A 25,194-nucleotide genomic window follows, 5' to 3' on the forward strand; every position below is an offset into this window, starting at 1 on the left:
GACAAAAAGTTAATATCCAGATTATACAGGGGACTGAAATAACTCAAGAGAAAAACAACAAAAAACAACCTTCCCAATAACCCAATTTAAAAATGGGCAGAATACCTTAATAGATACTTCTCAAAAGAAGACATTCACATGGCCAATATGTTCATGAAAAAAATGTTCGACATCACTTATAATCAAGGAAATGCAAATCAACCTAGTTTCCTTTTCTACAACTTCATTGACACTGTTCAATATCATCATTGCCCTCCCCTATGATGTTGCAAAATGCAGAAGATACATGGGTCCCCATCTTTGCATTTCAGGATAATTTAACACAGACATTTTCTTCTCTGAGCTGTTGTGATACCGTATTCTTCTGTTTCTATTTCCAATCTCCCTGGCTGCCTCTTTTCATATTTTTTTTATGTACTCACCCTTCTCTGACCTCTTCATGTGGGAGAGCCATGGAACCCTATCCAGATGCTTGTGTCATTCATAATCCAAACTCTATTCTACATTTATGTTTCCAGTTTAGACTTGAAAGTTGAGCTCTGGACATGTACACGTAATTGTGTGTATCAGGGGTCAGCACGCTTTTTCTGTACAAGGCCAGAGAGTAAGTACCTTAGCCTTTGCTGGCCACATGGTCTCTGTCAGAGCTATGCAACTGTGTTGACTGCATAAAAGCAGCCATCAACAATACATGAATGAACGAATGTGGCTGTATCCCATAAAACTTTGTTACCAAAACAGATGACAAGCAAGATTTGGTACAAGGGGCTATAGTTCATTGATCCCTGGTCTATATGATATTCACTCTTGAACCACTAATAGGAGTTTTGATATTAACAGGTTTGAAAGATTTCTCCCTGTGGTACTGAATTTGATGTGTCAACTTGGCTGGGGCACAGTACCCAGATACTGCGCCAAGTGTTAGCCTAAATGTTTCCGTGAAAGCGATTTTTAAGTAAGGTTCACATTTAAATCAATTGACTTTGAGTAAAGCAGATGATCCTGTATAATATGGGTGGGCCTCATCTAATCAGTCTTCTAGAAAGAAGACAGACTTTCTCGGATAAGGAGGGAATTTAGCCAGAAGACTGACTTCAGGGTCAAACAGTGACTTTCCCCTGGGTCTTCAGTCTGCTGGTTACCTGGCAGAGTTTTGAACCTGCCAGCCTCTGCATTTATGTAAGCCAGTTTCTTAAAATAAATTTAAAATCTCTCTCCCTTTCTCTCTCTCTCTCACCCCCAATACACACACACACACACACACACACACACACACACACAACGCTATTACTTCTGTTCCTCCGGAGAACCTTGAGAATAATACACTTGCAAATCTCTATTTTTGTCATCTTTCCTCCATCTCCACCATCATCATGATTCAAGCCACTATTATTTCCCACCTATAGAGCCTCGATAGCCAATTAATTAGTTTCCCTTTAATCTCTGCTCCCCAGAGTAGTCAGAGTAATGTTTGTAAACACAAGATTCTGTTCCTCTTCTGCTTAAAACTTCTCAAAATAAAACCCAAATGTTTTACAACGTCTGCTAGCATGTGGAGCGGGGAGATAAAGGAAATTGAAGTGTGCTCACCCTCTTAAATGGGACAGCTCTTCTTTGGCTCCAAGGTACACAGCAATGTGGACCCAGTATGGCCAGACCCTTCGTCTTCTTTTTAAAATAGAAAGCAGCCATCCAGGTTTCTTTGGTCTTCATAATTTCTCAGACTCCTCATCGGGGTTTTTAAAGCTCTTTTAGATTTCAATTCTCTCTCCATCTTTCCAAATTCTGCTCTCCCACACCACGGTCTGCGTTTCTCCCTCCCGCCATGGTGATCTAACTGTGATTTTCCCTCTGCATCCGGCTCCTTCTCACCTCCAAGCCTCTGCACCTTCTGTTTCTTGTGCTCAGGCTTCCCTCCACCTCCTACCCCTTTGTTCTCATGGCTGATGCTTATTCTTCCATGCCATGTATTCCTTGAAGATGTCTTTGACTCTACCACTTCAAGCTGAGTTCACTGTCCTTCCCTGGGGTTTATAAAACCTCTAGGCCTCCCCATGAGAGCAGGCTTTTATGCTTCATTTCCATCATCTGTGCCAGGAGACTGTGGGCTAATTGCTCAAGTACACGAACAGTATCTTGGATTCCTTTGTGTTCAATACAGGAATGGCCATGAAAGCAATCCAGCGTTACTCCTAGGTTTTGACCGGTTATCCTGATTAATAGGCATTGCCATGAGATCTCTGTCGCTATCCAAGGTACTGCCACCTTGCCCTGGTGGTTGCAGCCAACCTTCCTTACCAGGGCTGGAGTGTGATCCTCTGCTCCCAGTGCTGCGACGCTATCTGCTCACCGCTATATTACTAGGGTCTGCTACACCCCAGGCTGCTTACGCATTAACACAAGGCCTCGGTTGCTTATTTGCATTTCTGGGGTCAGTATCTGCGGCCAGATCGAGTTTCTCAGTCCCAGTTGTGACATGGAAGGTAAGCCCTCTGCCCCATTTCAGCTAAGGCACTCTCTCTTTCTGCTTCCTGTATAAACCACATGCCAGTCCTCACACTTCTCTCCACTTGGTTTGAGACAGAATCCCAATTCTCACTCCTGAGAATGTCTAAGAAATAGTTACATAATTCTTTTTCTACTGGAGGAGGTCCTTTGCATGGGAGAAAGTTCAGGTTAAAAGCACATAATGTATTAATATATTTCCTCAGACCTAAGTTTATACCCTAGCTTTATTAATGACTAAACATGCAAACTTGGGCAGGCTACTAATGCCTCTGAATCTTAGTTTCCTCATCTCTAACATGAGAATAATAATACATACCTCATGGGGTTATTAATAAAATGGAAGCTAATGTGTTTAAAATCACTTAGTTCATAGGCTTTAATTGTTTTTTTTTTTTTTCAAAAAATGTATTAATAAATAACAGTGCAGCAGTGGTCTCATCCATTGTCCCAGTCTGAGCTGGCCTATCTCTCTCATTGTGGAATATTTCCTACCTTCTCCTACTCTCTCCTGACAGCTGCTTTTGCTGCTAATAAATCCTGCCTGTGATATCACAGTGCATTGTAGCAGCTGGCTCATCGTCGAGACATCAACCCATGAATCAGACAGGATGAGAGGAGGAGGAGGCTAAAGACAGAGGCTCCAGCTACCTTGGTGACAAGGAATGGAGGAGAAAAGGAACAAGAGATTTTAATAAGATTAGGAGGGCTTGCTTTTCTGCCAAGCGAGGTGGGTTTAAACTTCTTCCTGTGTTCACTACCTAGTTTCTCTGAGTTAGGCAATTGCTTCAGGGAGAGGTAGCTAATCAGGAATTTGGCAACCGAGAGGAAAAACTGCAAATGAAATCGACCATCTGATGTTCAGGAAGAAGAAGGAAGGAAAGAAGGAGGGAGGGAGAGTGAACAAAAGGAGGGAAGGAGAAAAAGAAGCATCATGCCCCGTGCTGACATGCCGGCCTTGGACACATTACCAGCATGGTAGAAATAGGCTTCCCAAGATTCACACGATTAAGAATTCGTTTTCTAAAATTTGATGTTCATAAGAGTAAGTTCAGTTCCACAGTGGCCCTCAAGACCATTCAAATTATGATTGCTTCTGAACTTTCCCTCTCCATCTCCGGACACCCCATCTCCATGTGTACATAGAAACGTGTAGTAACAGCCAGGCACAGTGGTTCACACCTGTAATCCCAGCACTTTGGGAGGCTGAGATGAGCAGATAACTTGAGGTCAGGAGTTCAAGGTCAGCCTGGTCAACATGGTGAAACCCTGTCTCTACTAAAACTACAAAAACTAGCCTGGTGTCCTGGCACGCACCTGTAATCCCAGCTACTCAGGAGACTGAGGCAGGAGAATCATTTAAACCAGGAGGTGGAAGTTGTAGTCAGCCAAGATTGTGCCACTGCACTCCAGCCTGGGCGACGGAGAGCTATTCTGTCTTAAAAAAATAACAAATAAAAAATATGTAGTAAAAAACAAAGTTTAAGTGTTTACTCAGTGTCAGGTTCTATATCTGCATTCTTTCATTTAGTCTTCTCAGCAGCCCTGGAGAATGTCCCATTATTATCCTTATTTTCTTTACAATAAAACTGAGGCTTAGCAATATTACATTATTTTCTAGAGTCACAGATTTAGCATGAAGTTGAGCCCCACAGCCTGATAACAGAGAGTATAATGATGATTACTGCATCTATATATATATATATATATATTTTTTTTTTTTTTTTGAGAAGGAGTCTCACTCTGTCCCCCAGGCTTCAGTGCAGTGACACAATCTTGGCGCACTGCAACCTCCGCCTCCCAGGTTCTAGTGATTCTTCTGCCTCAGCCTCCCGAGTAGCTAGGACTACAGGCGTGCACCACCATGCCCAGCTACTTTTTTTTTTGTTTTTTGTTTTGTATTTTTAGTAGAGACGGGGTTTCACCATGTTGGCCAGGATGGTCTCGATCTCTTGACCTCGTGAACCGCCCACTTCGGCCTCCCAAAGTGTTTGGATTACAGGCATTAGCCACTGCGCCCGGCCCAGTGAAGTTTTTTTTTTAAAAAAAACAATACTTTATGTTTCAATGTATGTGTGTGTTGCTTAGTATGTGTCAGCCTCTGCCCAAGACACCAGGGATACAGTGTTAGAGAGATACACTGTATCAGAGGTAGAGAGGTAGAGAGGTTATACAGCTCAGAGGTAGAGAGGTTATACAGCTCTTCTAGATCGAACAAGTAGCAAGCAGTAGAATGGGGATCCCAACTCTAGTCTTCAACTTTCAATTTTATTTTTCTGTTACACTCAGCTGTTTTCCAATTCCCATGTCTCCATATTCAAAGACGCTATTAACCTTCCCCATCACCACCACCTGGGGCCTGCAAAGCAAAGCAAATGGAGTTAGCATCTTTGTAAATACGAATTGTCTGAGTCGGAGCTCATCAGACGCAGGGAGACGCCATTCCCTGTTTTTCAGAGAGAGTAGAAATGCTATTACTCTCCCGGAGAAAGCGTGAGGTTCAGGATATAAGCACTGAAGAGCTGTTTCTCGCTTTGTGTGATCTGGACAGGATGACTTCCCTTCATAGATCCTCATCTGTAGATCGAGAAGGATGGATGAGCCGGTTCCAAGGTCCCCTTAGACTTTGTGGGAAGAAATCTATTTGCAGTAGTTTCCGTAAGACTATTAGTTCAAAACTCTTCAAGACAGGGAGTTTAATGAAAAGTTAGGGAGACAAAAGTTTGACAAATGGAAGCACAGTCTTTTAAATTCTTCTTACTCTGCCATCTTTTAATATGCTGAATCACACTCTAAGGTGTAATTAGCTGCAAGGGTCTCCTAGGGCTTTAAAATTCAGAGCCCACCTGAAGCTGGAGGATCACTTCAGGCCAGGACTTTGAGACCAGCCTGGTCAACAAAGCAAGATACTATTTCTACCAATAAAATAAAATTAGCTTGGCAAGTCACCTGTAACCCTAACTATTCAGGATGCTGAGGTGGGAGGATCACTTGAGGCCAAGAGTTTGAGACCATTCTGGGCAGCATAACAAGATGCTTCTCTACTAAAAAATAAGAAAGTAACCGTGCGTGGTGGTGCATGCCTGTAGTCCTAGCTACTCAGGAGGCTGAGGCAGGAGGATCATTTGAGCCCAGGATTTCCAGGCTGCAGTGAGCTCTGATCATACCACTGCTCTCCAGCCTGGATGACAGAGTGAGACCCTGTCTCTAAAATATAAAATAAAATAAATACAGACATAAAATATAAAATAAAATAAATACAAGCTTTATCAGGAGAGAACACACATGGGTAATTACGTTGGTGCATTCCTGGGGCTTCATTCGACAGAAATTCTTCTACGACAGTCATCCTTAGCTTTCTCTTCTCCAGAGTCTGGATGCAGGGTAGGAGTTAAAAGCTTGAACTCACACATCAGTCAGGAAAGATCTGCGTAAAACTGTCATCGCTTAATTTCTCTTAGCCTGTTTCTAAGGGGATATTTCTATGAGGATAATTATAGTACTTCCCTCTTTGAGTATAATCAAACCAGTTTTTGTAAGTATAGCTTATCCCAAAGCAGGAAGGTAATGAGATGCTCAACTGATCAACAATGAAGTCTACAGGGTCATAGATGTCCCTGAGCTCCTCAGAAAATTGTCATAATTACTTAGATAGTTTATCACCACATTCCAATATTAACATGCTGTCTTAAATGCAGAGAGACCCTGTTACTAATAACAAGTTTTATTTAGCACTTTTTGTTTTCAAGGTGGAGTCTTGCTCTGTCCTCCAGTCTGGAGTGTAGTGGCGCCATCTCAGCTCACTGCAACCTCTGCCTCCCAGGTTCAAGCATTTCTCCTGTCTCCACCCACTGAGTAGCTGGGATTACAGGTGTGCGCCACCATATCTGACTATTTTTAGCAGAAACAGGGTCTCACCATGTTGACCAGGCTGATCTCAAACTCCTGACTTCAAGTGATCCATCCACCTCAGCCTCCCGAAGTGCTGGGATTACAAATGTGAGCCACTGTGCCTGGCCTATTTAGCACTTTCTAACTGGACAGAGAGAGAGACAGAGAGAGAGAGAGAGAGAGAGAGAGAGAGAGAGAGAAATGGAGGCGAGGGTAAAAAGGATTTTGCAGTGTGCTTGGCTGGAAAGTCAGCTAGGCAGTAAGCATGGAATGAGCCATCAGTTTCCACAAGAACTGTTGGTAAGGACTACTTCTCCCCTCCCTTCTGGCTGGCTGTCCATTTTGATGAGTGCTGGGTTGTTTATACGAGAAAAATTCTGGTCCTGTGTTAGAAGGCATGCTCGTTGCTACAGAGAGGTGCTGATAGAACAGTGCAGAGGGCATGATGCTTATGAATGGAATCGCAAAATATCCCACTCCACTAGCCCTGCCCCACACACCAGCATCAGCTGCTTGATTGCGTACAAGCTCACAGTTCTAGCAGAGATCAGAAACTTGGAGGAGATGCCAGTGGCTCTGAGAACCAACCCACATTACTTATTTATTTCCCCTAACCATTGCTGAAGAGTATTTAGCAAGTATATTTCCTGAAGGTGGTTCTTTTCGTAAGAAACCCCAATGGTGATTTAATTAAGCCTACATAAATGCTAAGTGGGATTCAAACAGAATGGGATTTGCTGATTTGTATGTGTTGAAATAAATTCCTTGTTCTGTTCTAATTGAATAGATTGAACACAGACTGTATTTGTTCTTATCCTGCAGCCACTTTCAGGGGAGCGATAAATTGGAAATGTTATCTTGCTTGATACGCCAGTTTTTCTGAGAAAATCACTCTGCTGGTGGTGAGAGAATGGAAGAGCTAAAAACATCTTTTTTTTTTCAAAGTCATATGTCACAAACCAAGGAGACTCCATAAAATGAATTATGGAAGATTACCACCACTGCTGCCAAGGATATGGTGAAATAGGTACATCTTGTATGCCCAGTAATGTTGAATATTAGTACAATTTTATTTTAAAAGGCAATTTGGAGATGTTAAAAGAAAGACTGAAGATTACCATCATGCTTCATGATTCTATCCATGTGTCCCACATATGGGAGCCAATTCCAAAGAAATAACTATAACTTGGAAAAAACTATATGCATAAAGATGTTCATTATGGTGTTAGCTATAGCAGCAAAACAAACAAACAAAAAAAAATCACAGAAAATGTTTGCAAGAATTCCCAAATGGAAAATTATTAAGTCAGCTGTGACACTTTCTCAGTAGAATATTATGCAGCACTTAACATGAAAGTCGCTAAGTTTACATGGAAAAATACCTGAAGCATAATCTTAAGTTAAAATAAATCTAAATATACTTATATGCTATAATTGCACTTTTTAAAAAATATAACAGACAGCATGAAATATCCAGAATAGGCAAATTCATAGAGACAGAAAGACAGGCATAGTGGTTGCCACAGGCTGGAGGAAGAAAAGAATGTGGAGTGACTGCTAATGCATAAAAAGGGTTTCCTTTTGGGGTGATAAAAATGTTCCAGAACAAGATATGGGTGATGGTTGTACAACATTGTAATAATGTAATGATGATGTAATAATGCCACTACGTTGTACTCCTTAAAGTGGTTTAAATGATACATTTTATGTTATGTGTTTTTACCACATTTTAAAAAATAAAATGACAAAGGATGAAAAATGAAAGTACCTAAAAATTGGAACAGCAATTGTTTTAGGAGGATAGGATTATGGGTGGATTTTCTATGTTTTTGAAAGTTTCTGTAATGTTGGTATTAGAGAAAGGCAGAATCTGACAGTAGTAGAATGCAGCCAAGAAGTCTTGGGGCTGTGATTTCCCCAAAACCCATCCCTTTGTCCAACTACTGTAGATCTGGATACTCAACCTGGAAACTGAGGCAAAGCCACTGCAAAGGACTGGACTTACGAGAGAAAGCAGGGAGTGGTGGAAGAGGGAATAGTTAATGAGTACAAAAATACAGCTAGACAGAATGAATAAGATTTAGTATTTGATAGTACAACAGGGTGATTACAGTCAATAATAATTTATTGTACATTTTAAAAATATAACTGAAAGAGTATAGTTTGTAACACAAAAATGATAAATGCTTGAGGTGATGGATACCAAATTGACCCTGATGTGATTATTACACATTGTATGCCTGTGTCAAAATATTCCATGTGTCCATGCATACAAATACCTACTATGTACCCATAGAAATTAAAAATAAAAATTATAACAAAAGAAAGATGGTGGAATAAACTAAGAAATTCAGTGTATAGAAAATTTTCTGTGCTTCAGAATTGCCTGCATTGCTCTTCACAATCCTTATTCACTTTCTCCGCCTCACAGTATACCATCATAATGCACTATAATACAGTACCATGGTGTAGTTTTGTCTGATTTTGAACTTTATATAAATGGAACCATATAAAGGGTATTCTTTTGTGTTTCGCTTCTTCCATGGAAAACTATAGTCATCTGTATTGCTACACATATCAATAGTTCATTCATTTCTATCATATCATAATATATTCATAATACCATATGAATGAACCAGAGAAATGAACTGCTTTATGTTTTCAAAGAGTTTGTGGTGTCTGGTTTTAACTCCAGCATGTAAAGAGCTTGGAACCCATCTTTCCTTCCACCACAACAAGAAAACAGCTGAACTGAAAAATCATTGACTTTTCTTAGATCAATTAAAGAATTGAGATTGCAGGACACACTACCACCCTGAAAACTGGAGAGAAGCAAATACAGAGGAAGCAGATCAGCTTACCTGAAGCAGAGGCCCCTGGAGTCAGTGACAGGTAGGAACATTTAAACTGTACCTTTGATAACTTGCTGGAAGCTGAGTGTGGACCAGATTGGGAGCCTGGTTTGAGGGAGGTCTCCACACTTATGTGTGTTTTATCTCCAGGAGTCCCACGAGGTTCCCACAGTGAAGATCAGAGAAAAACAGTGAAAAAGTCTCTCATGTTTGTCCAAGGGAAGAGAACATAGTCATTCTGAAATAAGCCCACAGGTTTGTCCATATCAAAGAAACGAATGTCTACCCAGGAAGGGGAAATACTTTACTAGTTTCTTCTCCCAAGGCAAGAAAAAGAAATACCCAACTCCAGCTCCCTATAGCCTTCCTGTCCCAGTAACCAGAAAATATAAAACTTAGAGGCATCTTAGAGGTAACAGACTCCATAAAAGACTAAAATTTAATCATAGGATTATAGAACACTTCACCTTTTCCCATACCTCACTGCATTATAGAGCTCCTGTATACTAACAGTGGATTACAGCTAAAAGAGCTATAAGGCTTAGATTTATTTAAGAAGGAGTTTCTAGGGAAACCCAGAAAAAACCAGGGAGACAAAAACAAATGACATTAAAGTAAATGTGAGCCTCTGACACCTACAGCTGTATAAAATGGTAAACACAACCTAACTCCTAGCCAGATAAACAGAAAACTTCAGTAAATGCATATACATCCACTTTTGTTGTTATTATCCAAATACATCATGTGCAGCTTCCAAATTAAAACTACAAAATGTGCTCAAAGACAAATAAAAACACAGTCTGAAAAGAAAAAACAAGCATCCAGACCAGACTTAGATATGGAAGAGATTTGGAACTTATCAAGCCAGGTATTTAAAATAACTACATATATGCTAGGGGCTGTAATGGAAAAAGTAGACAACATGTAGGATTTGATTGATAATGTAAGCAAATAGATGAAAACTGTAAGAAAGAATTAAAATGAAATGATAGGCCGGGCGCGGTGGCTCGAGCCTGTAATCCCAGCACTTTGGGAGGCTGAGACGGGCGGATCACGAGGTCAGGAGATCCAGACCATCCTGGCTAACCTGGTGAAACCCCGTCTCTACTAAAAAAATACAAAACACTAGCCGGGTGAGGTGGCAGGCGCCTGTAGTCCCAGCTACTCGGGAGGCTGAGGCAGGAGAATGGCATGAACCCGGGAGGCGGAGCTTGCAGTGAGCTGAGATCCGGCCACTGCACTCCAGCCTGGGCGACAGAGCGAGACTCCGTCTCAAAATAAATAAATAAATAAATAAAATGAAATGATAGAAATCAAAATAATCAGATCACAAATACATAAATTTTGATGGCCTTATCAGTTAGTTGAAGAAAGAATCAGTGAGCTGGATGTATTGTCAGTAAAAATTTGTCTTAACTGAAATGCAAAAAGAAAAAGGTAAATAAGCCAGGCACAGTGGCTCACACCTGTAATAAAGAGGCCAGGCATGGTGGCTCCACTTTGAGAGGTTGAGACAGGCAGATCACTTGAGGTCAGGGGTTTGAGACCAGCCTGGCCAATATGGTGAAACCCCATCTCTACTATAAATACAAAAATGAGCTGGACATGGTGGTGTGTGCCTGTAGTCCCAGCTACTCATGAGGCTGAGGCAGGAGAATCACTTGAACCTGGGAGGCGGAGGCATCAGTGAGCCAAGATCATGCCACTGTACTCCAACCTGGGCAACAGAGTGAGACTCTAAAATACATACATACATACATACATACATACATACATACAAAATAGAATGTCCGGGAACTGTGAGACAATTTTAAAAGGTATAATGCATACAAAATGGGAATACCAGAAGGAAGAAAGTAGCAGAAAAATTGTTTGAAGTAATAATGATGGGAAATTTTCCAAAATTAATGACAAAAACTAAACCACAGGAATACTAATCTTAGAGAACAACAACCAGAATTAATATCAAAATATCTACCTAGGCATACCGTATTTAAATTGAAGAAAACCAAAGACAAACAGGCAGGCTTAAAAGAAGCCAGAAGGAGAAATCAACCACCTTCCCTACAGAGAAACAAGAATTGCAGCAGACTTGTCATCAGAAACTATGCAAGCAAGAAGAGAGTGGAATAAGATCTTCAGGGTTGAAAAAAATAAAACTCCACCAACATGGACATTTGTGTCAAGCAAATTTTTTTCTCAAAAGGAAAGGAGAAGTAGATATCCTCAGACAAGCAAAAAGAAAATTTGTTGTGAGCAGACTTGCTTACAAGAAATGTTAAAAGAAGGCCAGGTGCAGTGGCTCATGCCTGTAATCCCAGAACTTTGGGAAGATGAGGCAGGGGGATCACTTAAGGTCAAGAGTTCTGGATCAGACTGGCCAACATGGTGAAACCCCATCTCTACTAAAAATACAAAAATCAGCTGAGCGTGGTGGTGCACACCCATAATTCCAGCTACTTGGGAAGCTGAGGCACACGAATTGCCTGAACCCAGGAGGCAGAGGTTGCAGTGAGCTGAGATCATGCCACTGCACTCCAGCCTGGGCAGCAGAGTGAGATCCTGTCTCAAAAGAGAGGAGGAAGGAAGGAGTGAAGGAAGGAAGGAAAAAAGAAGAGAAAAGAAAAATGATATAGGTCAGAAACTCAGATCTACATAAGGAAAGGAAGAATAACAGATAATCAGTGAAAGGTAAATGAAATATTTTACTTTTGTTATTTCTAATCGATCTAAAAAGATAGCTGTTCAGAGTAATAATAGCAACAATATATTGGTTGAGTATAGCAGATGAAATGAACAGGCTAGTATTACAAGAGATAAGAGGGATGAACTGGGAATACTGTGGTATGAGGTACCTTCACTACCTATGAAGTAGAGAGGTATTATTTAAAAAGGATAATTAGATTTTTAAAAAATGTGTATTACACTCAAAAGCAGCCACTATTTTTATCAATATATAATAATTGTACATTTTTGGGTGGCACATATGATATTCTGGTACCTGTAATATTGTACAACATGTACCCTGATACTGTGTACCCTAATACAAATCAGGGTAATTAAAATATTTATCACCTCAAACATTTATCTTTTCTTTGCATTGGGAACATTATAGTTTTTCTCTTCTATTTTGAAATATACAATTACTGTTTATTGTAATTTCCCTACTGTACTATTTAACACCAGAACATATTCTTTCTATCTAATTGTATTTTTGTACCTGTTAACTAACTTTTTTATCTCCCACACCCCATCCCCTGCCACATATAATTGATATGCTAAGAGAAGAGGGAACATGCAGTTATATCAAGCCTTCAATTAAAACCAGCAAAGGCAGAAAAAGAGAGGAGGATAAGAAAGAAAGAGCCAGTGCAATGAAAAGAGAAAGAGCAAGTGCAATGAATAGAAAAAGCTACAAACCTGGTAGATATTAATCCAACTGTATCAATAATAAACTTCAATGTGAACAGTTTAAATGTACCAGTTAAAAGACAGTGACTGTTGCAGTGGATTATTTTTAAAACAAAGCCAAGATTTATCTATGTGTTCTCTATAAGAACCCCATTTTAAATATAAATACACAGATAGATTACAAATAAATGCATGGAAAATATATAATATTCTAACAGATTAACACTAATCAAAAGAAACCTGGAGGATCTATATTAATTTCAATCAAAGCAGACTTTAGAGCAAATAAAATAGTCAGAAGTAAAGAGGAGCATGGTTCCTTTATCATGGGAACCAATTCTCCAAGAAGACATAACAATCTTTAAGGTGTATACAACTAACCACAGAGCATCAAATTACATGAGGCAAAAATAGATAGAACTGAAAGGAGAAATAGATAAATCCACTATTAAAACTGGCGACTCCAACACCCATCTATCAGTAATTGACAAATCTATCACACAAACATCAGTGAGGATACAGCTGACCTGAACACCATCAGTAACTGAATCTAATTAATATATAGAGAGTACTCCATCCAGTACAGCAGGATGCATTCTTCTCAAGCTCATATAGAAAATTCACCAAATAGATTACATTCTGGGCTGTATAATACACCTTCACAAGTTTAAGAGTGTGCTGTCAAATAACAATGGAATGAAATTAGAAATCATTAACAGAAAGATCGCTCAAAAAATCCCCAAATACTTGAAGATTAAATAACACACTTCTAAATTACACATTGGTCAGAGAAGAAGTCTCAAGATAAATTTTAAAAAATATTTTAAACTAAATGAAATGATAATATTAAAATTTTGGGACAGAGTGAAACAGTGCTTAGAAAGAAATATAGGGCACTGAATATGTATTTTAGCAAAGAAAAAAAGGATCAAAATCAACAATTTAAGCTTCCACCTTGGGAAACTAGATAAAGAAGAACAATATAAACCTAAAGCAAACAGAAGGAACTAAATAATAAAAATTAAAACAGAAAACGTAAGATTGAAAACTGGATGTTAATAGAGAAAATCAGTTAAACCAAAATCAGTTTTTTTTAAAAAAAGTCAATGAAATTCATAAACCTCTCATCAAGCTAACCAAGAAAAAATGGAGAAGACACAAATTATTGACATCAGAAATGAAAGTGGGAACACCATAATTGAGCCATGGGCATTTAAAGGAGAATAAAGAAACTTATGAATACCTCTATGACTCCAAATTTGATAACTTAGATAAAATTGAAGCAGGGTATTTCCCTGACCCCTTTGCAGGACATGCAAAGGGGTGCCTTGCTGACTCAGCCTGCAGTACTCAACTCCTTGTGAGATGGACCATGCAAGCAAACAAGGCAAGAACTGGAGTGTGTGGTCACTGGAATTAGCTGGCCGCTTTGGTGCCAGCAGAGGCAAACTACACTCATTTGGACCTGCTAGACTTCCACCTTTGTGGAAGGAACACACAGGTGAGCAGGTGCAGGACAAGCACTTTGGGGCACTGGCAGGAGCGAACTCCACGCAGGGCTCCATAGCAGCATCTGTTAGAGAGGTGCCCGTATCCCCAGAAACCCCAGAGAAAGTGTTACAGTGGTCTTTTAGCTCTGTTGTCTGCAGATGGCGTTTAAGATGGCTTAAAAGCTCAGTATATGCTCTGCCTTTTCTCATGAGGCAGCTGCCTTCCATCAGTGAGGGCAAAGTGTCAATGTGACAGCCTTTTGCATCCACACTTGTGGTAGCTGAGCTCTTGTCTGGCATCCAGGAGAAATGAGGTCACACAAACGAATCAAAGGATGGTAAATGTGGGGGATTTTATTGCCAATGAAAGTGGTTCTCAGTGGCAAGGGGAGCTGAAAAGGGGATGTGATGGGAAAGTAATCTTTTGTTGAAGTCCAGCTGTCTCCAGCCAGATTCTTCTCTGAAGTCATGTAATCGAGCTGTCCCTCTGAAGTCAAACTGCTTCTCTCTGACATGCAACCAGAGTCTCCAACGTCCAGCTGCTTCTCCACTTTGCCAGCTGTGTCTGGGGGTATTTATCGGCACAGGATTGGGGGCAGAGTGGGCCATAGGTGGTTTTGGAAAAGGCAGTATTCAAGCGGGAGAACAGGGATGTAACTTCTCACTTTGGGCTATGGTTTCAGGCTTTTGGGCTTGAGGGTGGGGCCCTTGATGGGGACCTTCCTCTTCTGTCCAGAATTTCCCTGCCTTATGTCCCTATCAAAATCAATCAATTCCTTGAATGATACAAGCTACCAAAGCTCACACAAAGAGAAACAGATAATCTAAATAGGTCTATATCTATTAAATACAATTGATTATTTTGTTAATAATCTTCCTAAAAAGAAAAAATCCAGGCACAGATAATTCCATTGCTTAATTCTACCAAACATCTAGAGAAGAAATTATCAATTTTGTACAATGTGTTCAAGAAGATACAAGCAGAGGGAATACTTTTGAACTCATTCTGTCAAACCAGCATTACCTTAATACCAAAACCAGATAAAGACATTATTTTTAAAAAATCTACACACCCACGTCATAGATGTAAAACTCCTCAACAACACCTTAGAAAACAGTATCAAAAATATGTAAAAATAATTATGCAGCACAAACAACGAGGGTTTATTCTAGGCTTGCAAGGCTGGCTCAACATTAAAAATCAATTAAGGTAATCAATAATATCAACATGTTAAAGAATAAAAATTATATGATTATATTAATAGATGTAGAAAAAGTATTTGACAAAACCTAACATCCATTCAAACTACAAACTCTCAGAAAACTAGGAAAAGAGGAACATTTACAAACTTCCTCAACTGGATAAAGAAAAGTATCTAAAAAATCTTCGGCTAACTTCATATGTAATGGTGAGAAACTTGATACTTTCACTTCAAGATCAGAAATAAGGAAATAATGTCTCCTCTTGCCATTCCTTCTCAACACTATCTCAGAACTTGTAGCTAATGAAATACCATAAGAAAAGAAAATAAGAGGTATACAGATGGGAAGGAAGAAATAAATTATCTTTGTTTGCAGATTACATTAGAAATCCAATGTAGGATGTAGAAAATTGCCAATGTACAAAATCCCAAAGAACTGACAAAAAAGTCCAGAACTAATAAGTGATTATAGCAAAATCAAAGAATGTAAGGTCATTACACAAACATTAATTTGCCCCCAATATGGTAGCAATGAACAACCGAAGTTTGAAATTAAAAGTAAGATATAATTTGCATCAGCACCAAAAACAAGATCTCACAAAATATGTACAGGATCTATATGAGAAAAACCATAAAACTCTGATGGATGACATCAAAGAACATTTAAATAAATAAAGGGGTGTTCTATTTTCATTGATAGAAAGACTTGATATAACTAAGATATCAATTCCTCACAACTGTACAATCTGTAGACTCAGCACAATTACAATCAAAATATCACCGAGTTATTTTGTGAATATTGACAATTTGATTCTAAACGTTATATAGAAAGGCAAAAGAAACAGCTATGTAACTCAAGACTGAAGGAGAAAAAGAGCACTAACACTGTCTGATATTAAGGCTTGACACAAAATGACAACAATCATGTTAACAAGGTGTTGGTGAAAGAATAGATGAATGATAAATGGAACAGAATAGAGCAACCAGAGGTAGACCCGCACAAATATAGCCAACTAATCTTTGACAAATGAACAACCACAAGACAATGGAGAAAGGATAGTCTTTTCAAGAAATGGTACTGAAACTTTTGGACTTTGGTATGCAAAGAGAAAATCTTCTATAAAAATTAGTTCAAAATAGATGTTACACATAAATTGCAAAATTACAAAACTTCTATAAGGTGATGTAGGAGAAAGCTGAGGTGACCTTGGGTGTGGTGGTGAGTTTTTAGATTCAACTTCAAAAGCGCACTCAGTAAAAGAAACACAATACAAGTCATATATCTGTTAAATAACTTTTATCCAAAATGTACAAAGAGCCCTTAAAACTCAACAGTAAGAAAACAAATAAACTGATTAAAAATGAGCAAAAGATTTGACAGACACCTGAAAAAGATATACAGAGAGCAAATAAGCACACAAAAAGATGCTCAGTCCCATATGTCATTAGGAAACCACAAATTAAGACAAAAGTGAGATAGTACTACACACCAGTCAGAATGACTAAAACAAACAAACAAAACTCACAACACCAAATGCTGGCAAGGATGCAGAGAAACAACACATACTTGCTGCTGGTGGAAATGCTAAATGGTGCAGCCATTTTGGAAGAAAGCTTGCAGCTTCTTGCAAAGCTAAGCATAGCCTCACTACATGAGTGCAGCAATCATGCTCCTCGGTATTTACCACAAAGAGTTGCAATTTATGCATGGACAAAAACCTGCAATGTGAACATTAACAGTAGCTTTATTTGTAATGTCTAAAGTCTGGAAGCAACCAAGATGCTCTTCAATAGGTGAATGAACAACCTCTGGTATATCCATACAATGGACTATTAGTCAATGGCTAAAATGAAATGAACTATCAACCCACAAAAAGACATGGAGGAACCTTAAATGTCTTTTGCTCAGTGAAGAAGCCAGTCTGGAAAGCCTACACACTATTTGATTCTAATTAGATGACATTTTGGAAAAGACAATGCTGTAGAGACAGGGAAAGAATCAGTGCTTGCTAGGGGCTTGGTGGAAGGGCACGTGCCTGACTCCTGTAGTGGCAACTCCTGCTGAAAGCAAGCTCACAGGCAAAAATTACAGAATAAATTATATTAAAGACCACATAAATACTGGGAGAATTTATTACCAAAGGGAGGGAAGAGTTGAAGAGATGAAGCACTGGAGATATTCTGCGTGGTGAAACTATTCTGTGTAGTACCATCCGGGTGGATGCATGTCATTATGCCTTTGTCAAAACCCACAGAACCAGACAACATAAATAAAAGAACATCATGTAAACGAAGGACTCTAGTTAATAGCAATGTATAAAATTGTAACAAATATGCCACACTAATGCAAGATGTTAATAATAGGAGAAATGGTATGCTAGAGGTAGAGAGTAGGGGTGGGGCGTGTATATGGAAGACGGTATTATTTGCTCATATTTCTGTACATCTAAAACTGTACTAAAACTGAAGCCCATTTAAAAAATAACAAATAAAATTAGCTGAGTGCAAATGATGGTCTAAGCACAGCAGTAAAAAAAGAGCGGGGGGGCGGGGCTGGGCGCGGTGGCTCGCGCTTGTAATTCCAGCACTTTGGGAGGCCGGGGCGGGCAGATCACCTGAGGTCAGGAGTTGGAGACCAGCCTGACCAACATGGAGAAACCTGTCTCTACAAAAAAAAAAAAAAAAAAAAAAAAATTAGCCAGGCGTGGTGGCACATGCCTGTAATCCCAGCTACTCGGGAGGCTGAGGCAGGAAAATCACTTGAACCCAGGAGATAGAGGTTGCAGTGAGCCGAGAACCCACCATTGCACTCCAGCCTGGGCAACAAGAGCAGAATTCCATCTCAAAAACAAACAAACAAACAAAAAAAGGAGGAAATCTAATAATTTTTCGTAAAGCTGTCACAGCTGCCAAAGTAATCTATACCTTATTCTTGATAAGGGATGCCTTTGTTAGGTAGGGGTGAAAATATCGTAGAAATGCAATCTTCCTTCTGATTCGTTAATATTTCTTTTCAGAGGTTTTATGGGTGCTTTAGCTGTCTTTTTGTGTCTTTTTTCACCTGGTGACAAAGAGCTGCAATTTTCCTACGTATCAATTTTGCAGTCTGTGTGACATTTGACAGAACAACTTATGGAGTGTGGTGGTGCTTATATTTCTAGAGTCAGTCTTCCTGGGTTCAGTTTCAGCTGCATGGCTTAACAAGCCTATGAGTCTGAGTCTTAACAAATAACACAGAGGAAATGTTAGTATTTACCTCAAAGATTGTTGTAAGGATTAAATAAACTAATCTCTGGTTCCCATTAGATGTGTTCAATAGATGTGAGCTGTTATTTTTATTATTTATATGTCTTACCCAATGCTCACATCAAATAGGGGAAAGATGAAAGATTCCAGCTCAAATTATTTCTGGACTGTCAAAGTACATAAAAGCAAAACTAAGATAGGATGCTTAGAAGCTGTGGCAACACAGCCCAGAGGGAAAAAAAAAAAAAGGAGAGAAATACAGGTCAGGATGGCTTGAAATCTCCTCTGCCCTTGATCCGGGCACCCAATATAGCTCACCCCAAATCCCTTTAATAATCCCCTTCTGTAAACTTGCCCCTCACCTTATGCGCTCCTGGGCAGGAAATAGTGATAAAGTCTGAGGTTTTACCTCTAAGGTTCGGCGACCCCTGGCCTGAGCCTCCACCTCTTGAACCTGAAATCAGGAAGGGTCAAGACCCTGGTTATTTCTTGCGCTCTCTGCCTCTCTCTCGGTGTTTATATTTTGCTCCTCATGCCTGGGGCCCATCAAAGGGAGAGGAACATGCTCAGAAAATAAATAGCATTGCTGTCTTATGCTTTGCTTGCTAGAAGCTGTTTATATAAGATAATCTGGTTTCTTCACTTTGGGGAACTTAAGGCACAGACATTTCCTTCCCTCAAGTCATAATATCATAGGACTCAGAGAGACCCAAAAGAACTTCATGGGACCATGGTTCCCTCCACAGACTTGTTGCCAAATAGTTTCTTTCCCTTCTGTTTGAAACTTGCTTCTTCAATCAAGATGCCAAAAACATCTTCAGAAGCACTGATACTCTGTTGCCTCGGGCTGCGACATGTGGCTTATGCTAAATTCTTTTCTCTCTCTCATCCTTGCTAGGCTGCATTTGTAACCAAGCCCTGGTCCTTTTCATCGCATCTTGCCAGAATGAAGAAGAGCTGGTCTCTCCAGTCCCTGTTATTCCCCTTACATTGCCCACATTTATCGCTCAATAAACCACAGAAATCCTTTTGTAACCCTCATTCTTCTCCTCTCTTCCCCCTTTCACTATTGAATTTAAAACTCATGCATTAAGCATGTGCTTTGTGATATTTGTGTCACCTCTCTAAATTGTAGTGCAAAAAAGAGGAAGAAAAGGCATCTGCTCAAATTGACATTTCCATCTCGGCTCACTCATTGGAGAGTGACAGCCTATAATTTGCCAACAGGTTCACATCCAAATGCATAGGTTAGTGCTGACATCAGGTGATTTTTCCACCATTGCCATCTCCAGCTCACGCATGCTACACAGGAGGCCACGCTTAAGTCAGCAGATATTGCAGGGGAAAAGTAGAAAAATAAAGCAAAAAGCTCTTGATTTCCCTAAGACTCTTAATGCACCAAACACAATGATATACTTAGGTCTATTTGGTGGAGCAGGTGGGTGGGTCAGAGCATGCATTGGAATGCTATGTTGGTTGAGAAAACTGGGTTTTCTTTTATGTGCACTCAATCTGGTGCAAACACACTTACCCTTTGACCCTGTGGGTAAGCAGACTTTGTAGCCAGGAAAACCAGGATCAACTCCTGGCTCTGAAGACCAAGACCAAGGTGAGAGAGGAAGCACAGTTTCCTCCTGCTTCCAGTGGTCTTCCCCTATCCATTTAGGCGCATCCCCCAGCCAGAACAAGATCCACTTACTATTACATTGGTGCAATTAATGGCAAAAACCACAGTTACTTTTGGACCAACCTAATAACTTCTACATTGTCTGGCCAAGAAGAGAATATGTTTATTCCTTTGTCTTTTTTCTTTCTGTTTCTTTTCTCCCTATTGCTTCTTTCATCCTCCTCCTTCCTTCTGGATTCAATTTTCTTCTTGTTGGGTTATCGCCTTTAGAGGTTCTCTCAGCAAGCATCTCTTTGGTGGTAAATTCTCCCAGCCTTTGCATGGTCTTTAATATAATTTTGGGGGTAATTTTTGCCTGTGAGCTGGCTTTCAGCGGGAGTTGGTATTACAGCAGTCGTGCACGTGCCTAGGTATAGGAGGACTCCTGCTGTCTGGTTTTATGGTTGTCTCTGCGGAGGTTCCTCACTTCCTGGCTAGCTTTTACATTAATTCCGTGGCTCAAAGTTTCTACCCTATGTGAGGAGGTACAACTCAGGCTCATCTACTACATATACCTCATGCACTTCCAGGGTTCTAATATTTTGTGAGTCACGACTTTCCATCAGCAATCAAGCAGACATTCACTTCTGGGTTCTGTCCCGGGACTGGAAGGGAAGTTTCTCCTCCCTGTTTACAGACTTAGCATATGTTTCCTGGTGCCTTACTTTATCCAGGAATCTTCATTCCTTCTTGTAGCCTTAGAAGGGACCATAGACTTGAAGACAGTTTCTTTCCAAGAACATGACAATCCCAGCCCCAGAGGGTCGAATTCTGTTCTGCACCGAGCCTGGAAAGCCTCTCATTATCTATAGATTACCTGAGGGTCACCCTCTTTAACTTTGACCTCAGATTCTATTTTATTGAATTAAAATTGTTTTATTTAGTAACTTTACACTTTAGAGCATAAAGTTTTGCATAAAGTTTTATTTTGCCTTATTGACCGGAAGTCCTGCACTCACTTTTCTGCTCCTGTTTTTTCGACTTTCATTTATCACTTTGAAGCTTAGGACAACATCCAGGTTTGCAACTGTGCCATTTATGGACTCTCTTACCAGTCAAGACTCCAGCTAGTGATGGGCTTCAAACCCTTACTGCATTGACATTATGAAGTCAGAGACCCAAAGACATTTCGAGTAGCACTTGTTTTGGGAACCAAGATCTCTGTGCAGGTTCATAAGCACATGGTTGAGCTCTGACCTTTACCAAGTCTGGTTCTGGTCCCATGGGCAGCTACTCAAAAATGAGAGAAAAGGAAATGAGATGAGGTGGCTGCACACGGAACAGAATGTCCAGCATTTTTGGACTGACCATGGCTCGCATGCCTTCTATCCCTGCTGTAGTGCACTGTTCCCTGTTCAATCCAATGCCTCTCTTTCTTTAAAGACAAGAAATGTGTTTATGTCATCATTGTCTTTGGCAACCAAAAGAGTGAGTCAGTCTTCACAGTCCAGAGTGGAAAGAAAATAATAATCAGATATCAGAACTATATTTTAGCAGCCAACTGAAGGAAAAAAAATTTTTGATCAGAGACGCCTTAATGACTAGGGAACATAAGGTTACCATCTTTGCCTCTTACCAACTTGTTCAGTCTACCTGATGTTTAGCAAATATTGCTTTGAAAAAACTTCCTGGTTCAGGTGACATTATAAGATAAGCACCACATGAATCCAGGATGGACAAGGAAAGAGGCTTCTGAAAAGAGAATGGGACTTGGCAAATAGAATATGCCTCCTGTCTCTAAGAGGTACCCTGTCTGGTAGCAGAGGGTCAAGCAAAACAGTTTCAAAGCCTGTTTTCCCTACAGCAGCCTGTAGCATCCATGATTTTTGGAAGAGAAAGGACATTTCTCCTGGATGTTAGCTTTCTTGTCTTTCCCCCAGGCATCTCCCAGTGCAGGGAGGGAGCTCTTCTATTTGTTGAGTGGTTAATCTCTGCCAGGCAGGAGTTCTATCTATTTTTAACACATCTGACAGAGTGATCTTTTAAAAGTAAAGTTAGATCATTCTATTCTCCTTTAAAAACTATTCAAGGGGTATTTTCTCTGCACTCAGAAAGATCCAATTTTTTTATCCTCACGTACTTGATGTGATCACTGTTTTCTCACCTGTTTTGTAACTTACAGCAGCTCCCCCTGCTCAATGCAGTCCAGCGTCTTTCTGTTTCTTGATGTCTTCCAGCTCATTTCACCCCAGGGCCTTGGTGCCTGCTGTTCCATTGTTCTGAGGTCCTTTCGTTCTTATCATCTGGTTGGCTCCTTGGAGTCATTGAATCTCAACTCAACTCAAATTTTGTTTAATCGGAGAAGGTGGCCCTGATGCCCTATCAGAACAGCCCTTCCTGTCATTAACCACATCAGCCTGTTTTATTTTCTTCAAGGCCATCTCCACTATCTGAAATTATGGTTTTCATTTATTTATTTCCCATCTCTCTTCTCTACTGTAATGTAAGCACCATAAGAACAAGGGATTTTGACGATCTGATTCACCATGGCATCTCCCGTGCCTAGAGCTGTTCTGGTCCTTAGTAAGTCTAGTGGCTGAAAATACGGCCTTTGTAGCCAGTTGCCCTGGGTTCAAATCCTAGCAAAGCTATGTGACCTTTCTCCTGTTGCCAAACCTCTCTGGGCCCTCACCTTTAAAATGGTGATAGTAAACATAATTCTTATTTCATAGAATTGTTCTAAGGAGTGAAGGAGTGAATGCATATGAAGTGTTTTGAACAGCACCTGGTGCATAGTAAGCACCCAAGAAATATGAATGATTATCATTGATTATAAATCTGTTGAATGAATGAATAAATCCGGTGTTTTCCCATACAGATTTCATTGACTTCTCATAGCAGATGTGATTACATCCATTTTATAAGTGATGTTAAGAAAATTGCCTGGGTTTTCACAGCAAGAATGACCTGGGCAAAGGATTTCATTCCACATCTACCAGACTGTGAATCTCGGGCCCTCTTCTATGATTCCAAGCTCTCTCCCCTCCCCTCTGGTGTTACCCGTCTCTGTACTGTGCCTTGACCCTGTGCTGGGTCAATTTTCCTGAAACCTCTTGCCCCAATGTCTTCCTAGCTGGTGTCGGCTTGAGGCTTGATCTTGAATTTATTCCTCTTTTGCTCCTGTGTGTGCTGCAGGCACCTCCACTCAGGTCTGCTAATTTCAGCCTCTGTCTCAGCAGTTCCTGATGACCCCCAGCAAGGAGCAACAAAAGGGATTTTCGAGGAAGAATACCACATTGATTCTTCCACTGCGTCTTGCTTTGGAAATGGAAAAAGTGGTAGTGATTCCCCTGGTCTCATAACCCTGATTGGCTCTACCTTCACTGAATTATTCTTCCCAGCAAGGTGGCAGAAATGGCCCTAGTGTTTTTCTATAGAGCTGTCTTTTATCTCCACTTAGTGTTGACTTCTGCATTCAAGGTAGAGCAGGGAAAAAAAAAAACCATAAAAGTAAACATTCCTCTGGGAAGAAAAAAGCCCAAGACTTCAAGTCAACATGGTAAATGATGGCGTAATTTTTCGTCTAACTGGGTTCTAGAATTCATGAACTTCAATCACACCCATGTTGCAGCATTCGCTTCGATATGTGCTTTGGAAGAATGCTTCACACTTCCCTAGAGAATTCAGGGAGGGTGATTCTCAGGTCCGTTCCCTCTATCTGTCCCATAAAGACATCCTTTGGGTCTCATCCTCTCTCCAGAATTTAGAAATGAGAGGGAGCAAAAGCCCTTGACTACTCCGCTGGCCTAAAATGAAGGTGTCTCATGTGTATGAATGTAAATCAAGGAGTCACACAAGTCTGTCTGAGAGTATGTGAACCCCTTTATGTAGGTGTGAAGTGTGTCTGTGTGTGAATAAGAAAGTAAGCATGAATAAGTGTATGTGTCCATATACAAAGTATGAGTTTATGTGTCCAAGTGGGTAAGTACGAGAGTATATGCTTGTATACCCATATGTGAGTATATATGTGTGTGCACATGGTATGAGGAGCATGCAATTTTCACCTAGAGATGAGTGTCTAGGTGACTACACACCTTTGCATATCCAAGTGAGTCTCAATAAATATGTCTTTGGCCGGGCATGGTGGCTCACACCTATAATCCCAGCACTCTGGGAGGCCAAGGCAGGCGGAACACGAAGTCAGGAGTGCAAGATCAGCCTGGCCAACATGGCGAAACCGTGTATCTACTAAAAATACAAAAATTAGCTGGGCGGGGTGGCACATTCCTGTAATCCCAGCTACTCAGGAGGCTGAGGCAGGAGAATTGCTTGAACCAGGACCCAGGAGGTGGAGGTTGCAGTGAGCCAAGATGGTGCCGCTGCACTCCAGTCTGGGCCACAGAGTGAGACTCAGTTAAAAAAAAAAAAGAATAAAAATAAATATCTTTATATGTGCATGTTTCCAAGTATATAAATATATCTGGGCATGTGTAAGTACTTGTATATATACACCTTTGAGGTCTGTGCAAGTGTGTGCATGAGTGAAGAGCTAAGGGAATGCATTTGTGAAAGTGCATACTTCTGTGCAGGTGTGAGAATATATGTCTATTTCCCTATAAGGTGTGACTATGTGGGTAAACAGAGGTTCGGGTCTGCTGAGAATAGAAGAACAGGCCACAGTGTTCTGACTATTTTTCCATGTCCTCCTCCTGGGCTGTGGAAACAGAACAGGGCTTTAGAACTGATCTTTTCTGGTAAACTCGACTTTGAAAATAGTTCCGCTGTAAAATTTACCTTGCCTTTTAGAAAGGCCCATCACACCTGTGCTCTTTTCCCATAGGTCCGAGGAAGTTCCTGAGTGGTCCACTGTTTCTGCATTTCACAGAATTGACATACTCCAAACTTTATTCTATTCATTGTTCAATTCAATGCCTTGGACCTGGCATATAATAGATGCTGAATAAATGAGTTATAATTGAGAACAATGTTGA

General features: G+C 40.3%; 1 long non-coding RNA gene across 2 annotated transcripts; it reads left to right on the forward strand.

Moving 5' to 3' along the window:
- The first annotated feature begins 3,109 nt into the window (after positions 1 to 3,109).
- On the forward strand, positions 3,110 to 25,185 carry LOC140711741 (uncharacterized). 2 transcript variants are annotated; one of them, XR_012093036.1, is made up of 4 exons: positions 3,110 to 3,235; positions 7,219 to 7,423; positions 9,064 to 9,288; positions 25,044 to 25,185. It is a non-coding gene; the product is annotated as an uncharacterized lncRNA (long non-coding RNA). The 2 variants fall into 2 exon arrangements; XR_012093035.1 differs by lacking the exon at positions 25,044 to 25,185 and adding an exon at positions 19,496 to 19,632.
- Positions 25,186 to 25,194: the final 9 nt, after the last annotated feature.

This window comes from Chlorocebus sabaeus, chromosome 5 (genome assembly GCF_047675955.1).
Source record: "Chlorocebus sabaeus isolate Y175 chromosome 5, mChlSab1.0.hap1, whole genome shotgun sequence".
Lineage (NCBI taxonomy): Eukaryota > Metazoa > Chordata > Mammalia > Primates > Cercopithecidae > Chlorocebus > Chlorocebus sabaeus.